At 35.6% G+C, this 6,000-nt stretch overlaps 1 protein-coding gene across 1 annotated transcript in view; it reads right to left on the reverse strand.

Annotated features, from left to right (window-relative positions):
• SPATA16 (spermatogenesis associated 16) overlaps positions 1 to 5,533 on the reverse strand; it is a 222,759-nt gene extending 217,226 nt beyond the window's left edge. The window contains exon 1 of the mRNA XM_027585794.1: positions 5,409 to 5,533. The gene's annotated coding sequence lies outside the window, so the exon portion shown is untranslated. The remainder of the gene's footprint in view (positions 1 to 5,408) is intronic.
• Between the last annotated feature and the right edge of the window lie 467 nt (positions 5,534 to 6,000).

Raw genomic sequence — 6,000 nt, forward strand, 5'->3', positions numbered from 1 at the left:
CTCTCTCTATCTATCTATCTATCTATCTATCATCTATCTATCATCTATCTATTCAACTATTTCTATCCATCTACCTATATTGAGCCATACATTTACAATTTGTGTACTTTATTAAATATATGTTATACATCATTAAAAGTTTTACATTAAGAAAATAGCAGGCCAGGACAGCTTGAAATTTCACATATCAAAAACTGAGTTTTCCTAAAGCAAGACTTTCCTAAACACAAGTCCTCTACTACCCCACCTACGATCTCTGCATCGTCTGTAAGTAAGAGTGATAATATAGAAGAAGATTTTGATAGGAGGTGTTTTGCTGCAAAATGCACAACCATACAAAACAAATGAAATGCAGTTCACGCAAGTGGATTGAAAATTATTAGACTGTGTGTATGGTGGGTTGAGTGGAAGAGATTATGGTTTTCTGAATCCCCTAAATTTCCTAAATAAACTACACTGGACATGCAGCAGTTTTTTGCTATCAATATCATAACTTTTAAAAATTTAGTTATGGTTAAAGAAAAAGAAAACCCTCTGTGCTTGCTCACTCATGATCCAATCTCCCTACAACTGTTTGTTATTCTAATTGGTAAGTATGATGATCTGATGACCAGATCAATGACCTCAGGACCAACCTTATTTCAGTTAACACTCAATCCTAAGGAAAAGAAGGGAAGAAGGATGTGTCAATAGTGAGGACAGGAAGGCTTTTTTCAAACTACAGCTCTCTCCCCCCACCCTCACCCCCAATTCCATCCCATTATTCTTGAGCACAAATTGTAGTTAAGAAAGATCTGAAAGAATAAAAAAATTCTGGGAACTAGGGAGATGGAAAGATAAGTGGAAAACAGAGGTAGTCATCTGCCATTGGAAGATAAGAACAAAGCCAGATGACCAGTTTAGTATGGGTTGTAGTTGAACAAATTCTGTAACAACACAGTAACATGAAGGCCCATGGAAGATAGAATCTCTGCGAGGGAAAGGGGGAAAATGGCAACTGCATGAGAAGATAAGGCTTCTATGAACTGCAGATTATCTGTACTTTTCTACATTTATGGACTTTGTCAGTGAATGTATGGTCAACATCTGAAGGGATTCTGCACATAGGTTGAAATGTATAAATTCATAAATTGTGTCATTTTTAATGTATATCAAGTCTTGTCGCTTAGGCTGGTAATGACCTTCATGTTTAACGTAATGTTCCCTTCACTGTTAACTACATTAGTGAATATAAAAGATGGGGGACATTAACTGAGATCTGAACTTTTGAGAATGTTTAATTAAGCCTTGCTTCTAGTACTTAAGGAGATTTACATGTCTTCTATGTGTTCCTTCCTCTATTCTCCTTCTCTGAGTAGGATTCCATGGGCTTTCAACACACATGCATGTACACACACATCTTCCTAAAGTAGAAACTAGGTATGTTCAGCCTGGGAATATATACTGAGAGCTGACTGTGTAGGCCATGGGCTATTGCAATCCTTTTCTTTTTTTTTTTTAAACAACTGAAACTTAGGTTTCCAAATGTCTGCTCAACAGGGATGTGAAGTGCTTATTATGTCACAGTTTTATTCCTAACACCTTCACATTAACAAAATTGAGCTGATTTCTAACAAGTTAAATGGGCACTTTTTTGGGAAGGGGGGGAGTGACAATACAATGTCTTCCCAAGCTATAACTTAGGTGATCTTTAAAGACAGCGTTGAATTCTTCTGCTTGAGTTATACTGGCTAATAGGAATTTAAATGATAACTAGTGGGAGAGCACTGAAGCATTCATGCATGTGAAATCAGATGAACACCTACAATGTGGAATTTCCTAAGGAAAATTATTCTAGCGGAGAAATACAGGCCCAGGTTGAGTGCCAGTAACTTTTAAACTAACATGTGGAGTTATCATCCTAATGAGTAACAACTAAAGGTGCCTAAAGTAAAGCAAGACCAACATTTTCAAGTCTATATTTTCAAACACATTTAAAAAAACACCAGCTTGAACAGAATTATATAAAACTCCCTTCCTCTGCCGAGGGAAATTTAATATTACTTTCTATATTTTGGTTGCATATATTAATGCTTACTCTTGAAAGGCACATGTACAACTTATTTAAGTAAATCTTAAATAAATAAATCTTATTTACTTTAATAAGTCATATTTATTTATCAACAAGATTTATTATTTAATAATCAATATTTTATTTATTAAGATTTAATAACTCTTGGGACGCCTGGGTGGCTCAGTCAGTTAAGCGGCTGCCTTCGGCCCGGGTCATGATCCCAGGGTCCTGGGATCGAGTCCCACATCGGGCTCCTTGCTCAGCAGGGAACCTGCTTCTCCCTCTCTCTCCCTCTGCTTGTGCTCTCTCTGTCAAATAAATAAAATCTTTAAAAAAATAAAGATTTAATAACTCTTATTTACTTAAGTAAATAGCCAAATAGAACAACTAATTCACCTGTGCAAAGAAACTGAAATCAAGAGCTCTGATTTGTATTAGTGATTTTTATTTTTATTCAGTAATTATGATACTAGTCTTTCTGAAGCATTTTATTTTAAATGATCTGCTTAAGACTATTTACTTAAAACTATTCTACTTAAATGAACTTTTTACTTGTCATGCAATTCTAGATTGCAATGTGACTTCAGCTTTTACTCATCAAGGTTAAAGGGACATGTTCCAATACACATCCTGTGTGGAATCAGCTCAATTACCTTTCAAAGTTGCCTAAAATTTGTGAAATATTAATGATTCAAATACATGAATCCTGAATATTTCATACTAGATGTATATCACATCATACAGTATGTAAATAAGTGTACCCCCAACGCTTCTAAAATGTAGAAATAAGGCTGAATCTTTGCTATCATGTTTATTTTACAACAGTTTTTCCCATCGTATAATTTAGAATGATGTTGATAATGATCATGGCCATTGGGTCCTTAGTTTCCTCGTTTATAAAATGGTGTTAATGATAATATATGCCTCATGTGGTTTTTGAGAAGAGTAATAGAAGAAGGTTGCCTGATAATAGTAGGTGCTCAATAAATGTTAAGTATTATAATATTGTTATTGTCATTTTTATTATTGCTGTTATTGCTCATCAATTTAAAAAAATTGGACAATTAAGAAAATGTTCTATTGGACACACGGATCATACTCCTTTATCATGTATATTTTTAAATTTAGCCAGAGCTGTGATAAGTTATAGTCATTCCTTAGTGATATTTAAGCTAGACTGCTACAGTATTGTATTAACATCCCTGAAAAAATTCAACAAGGCTCTTCATGGGTGCAAAATGTTATAACTTGAATGGTACTTTCCAGAAAGATGACTCAATATATTTTACACTAGTTAAGAGACAATATTCTGGGCTCCCTGATATAAAAGGATTTAAAAACCCTTGAGCATATGGTTTGTACAGCTTTTGTTACCATAGCCTGTCTTTATTGGGGCACCTGTTTATCTATTTTCAACTGATGTGTCACATAAAAGAAAAAAAAAGACAAGTTGCAGTCAAATTCTAGAGAGAATATGGTTTTAGTAGAGAGATGTGGTTTTAGTCATTCTGTCTTACTTTGAAAATATTCTCCTGCAGTAAGGAATAAACTGTGGGTTTATGACTGGAGATCAGTTTAAGGTTCTGTATCTCATGATTAGGATTCATGTTCATTTGTTCGTTTTCTTTTAAGTCATAATCAATGTCCGATATGCTAGTTTCACTGCTCAGAAGATGAATAACTTTGTGAATTTAGGGCAGTTTCTGTTACAAGCAGTTACTTTCCATTCTGAACAGTGGCAAAAAAAAAAAAAAATAAAAAGCTATTTTTCCTGAATGGCTTTTAAAATGATTTCTCTTTGGAAATGTCTTTGAAAATGACCAGATTGGAAGTTTTAGCCATTTGGTTATAATAACACTGATGAGTAACAGATTGAGCAGGGTTGAACAGGTACTTAAAAGTCCACTTTGGGAACAAAAAAAAAATCTCAGTTCTATCTTGATGATGTACTTGTGTTGCACACCATGACAACTCACCAACTTAGGTTGGTTCTATGCACTTGAAAAAGAGGCTTAAAAATTACTTAAACCTCTGTGAAACACCACACAACACAATCTTGCCTTCAGTTGTATCCGTTTCTCCCATATCAGAATAATATTCCATTCCTTATTCAAATCAAGACAATGAAGAAAACTACAGAATGTGTACATAGTTAGCAGTTTGAAGGATTCTGGCCCATCTCTCACTTTCAGTACATTCTTTTTCTCTTCTCCCTTTATTTACCTTTCCCTTTATACTACTATTTGAGCTCCTGCCACACATGAAAAAACAAAAACAAAAACATAAACCCTGTAAAATATTATTATTGGGTCCTAATCAAATTAATTTTTCCATTTGGAGGGAAACAGTCCACCCAGCCTGAAATAAAATTTAAGAGAGCACCTGAATGGCATCCAGGGTCTAACTGGTGAAATGTGAAAGATCCAAAGCCCTTTGGTGTGTATAATAACATTATTAGCACATTAAGTTTAATCACAAGGGGTTGAACAAATTTATCAATACAAATACATTTTCATGCATTTATTTCAAACTAGTGCTTACTGAAAATGGCAAACACTTAGCTGGTGTTTCAAACACGGAGACCCTTACTGATACCTATAAATATTTTATAGACGAGGAATGTGAAATTTTAAACAAGGTTGACTATTTTTCATTGCTCATGCTGAACCACCTTTGCATGGTAGGCTCCTTGTGAAAGACATTCATTCATTCATGGATTCATTGATTCACTCACTCATACATCAAACATTTTATTTTATGCCAGGCATGATAGAATACATGAATGGAAGACAATGGTCCTTTGCCTTAGAAAAAGAGAGCTCAGATTGTCTCTCCCACCTACTCAGTAGCGTTCAGTATCTTTAGTCCACAGCAGTATCATGAATTAAGGCGACAACAGCTCATACCACAAATGATTAAAAAAAAAAATCTGGACTCTGAGATAGTCATCGTCTTTCACTTGATTAGAGGTAGATATCCTCAAATTATACATTTTATTGAGGGATACAAGTTAGGATAAAACAAAGCAGCAAAAAATCTGTTATTCAGAAATCAAATAGGATCCTAGCTTTCCCTTTCTCGTCAAAATGGGAATGAGATAGGGCTTGTCCGTGAGGGGTCAGGGAACCATTTTGGAATTCTCTACCTTCTCACTGCCCGTATAAAGTGATTTCTTGGCTACTTATTAGGGTTATCTATAATCAACCTTCCTTGTTCCTCAGGTGGGAAGGAAGAAAAGGAGCCCCGGTTTCCCCCCAAGTTACTTGAGCTTTCCCCTGAAGGCCTGCCCCCTTCCGTCCCACCCAGCCAGGAAAGGTAAAATGTTGGAATTGAGCACACTTGAACCTCCTCCTACCTACGCAGTCTGGGCTCAGTCCAGCGGGGGCGGGGCGAAGCTCTGGACTCCTCCCAGCGGCTTCATCTGCACACGCCCGGGTCCAAACGTCCCAATCTGAGGCCACGCCGGTGTGTGCGCTCGCGAAGGCGCGCAGGTTTGAAACGTCACATTCCACGCGACTCCGCCCCGCCCCACCCACCAGCTGTGTCAGCGGCAGGGTTCTCCCTGACTTTTCTGTACAGGGAACGATTTTTTTTTTTTTTTAATCTTGAAAAAAAAAGTTTGTATTTTTGTTTTCGGATTCTAAAAGTAATATGATACTTAAATATAATTTGGAAAATTCAAAAATATGCACATAAAATAAAAATTACCTGTATTCTAAAGAGAAACACTAAGAACATTTATTGTATATCTTTGTGGTCTTTTTACTATGAATAGATAAAAATTAAATAGATCGTGCTGGTTCTCGGCCTCTAACACATAAATACGCAGATATGATATGCATAAATTTTATAAAGTTTTGTATATCTATTCTTTTTTTATAGAACAATATTTTTACTCTAAATTATACATATGTAGGATTTCAAAACCCTGTGTGTATACATTAAGG

The sequence above is a fragment of the Zalophus californianus genome, chromosome 1 (assembly GCF_009762305.2).
Source record: "Zalophus californianus isolate mZalCal1 chromosome 1, mZalCal1.pri.v2, whole genome shotgun sequence".
In the NCBI taxonomy this organism is placed as follows: Eukaryota; Metazoa; Chordata; class Mammalia; order Carnivora; family Otariidae; genus Zalophus; species Zalophus californianus.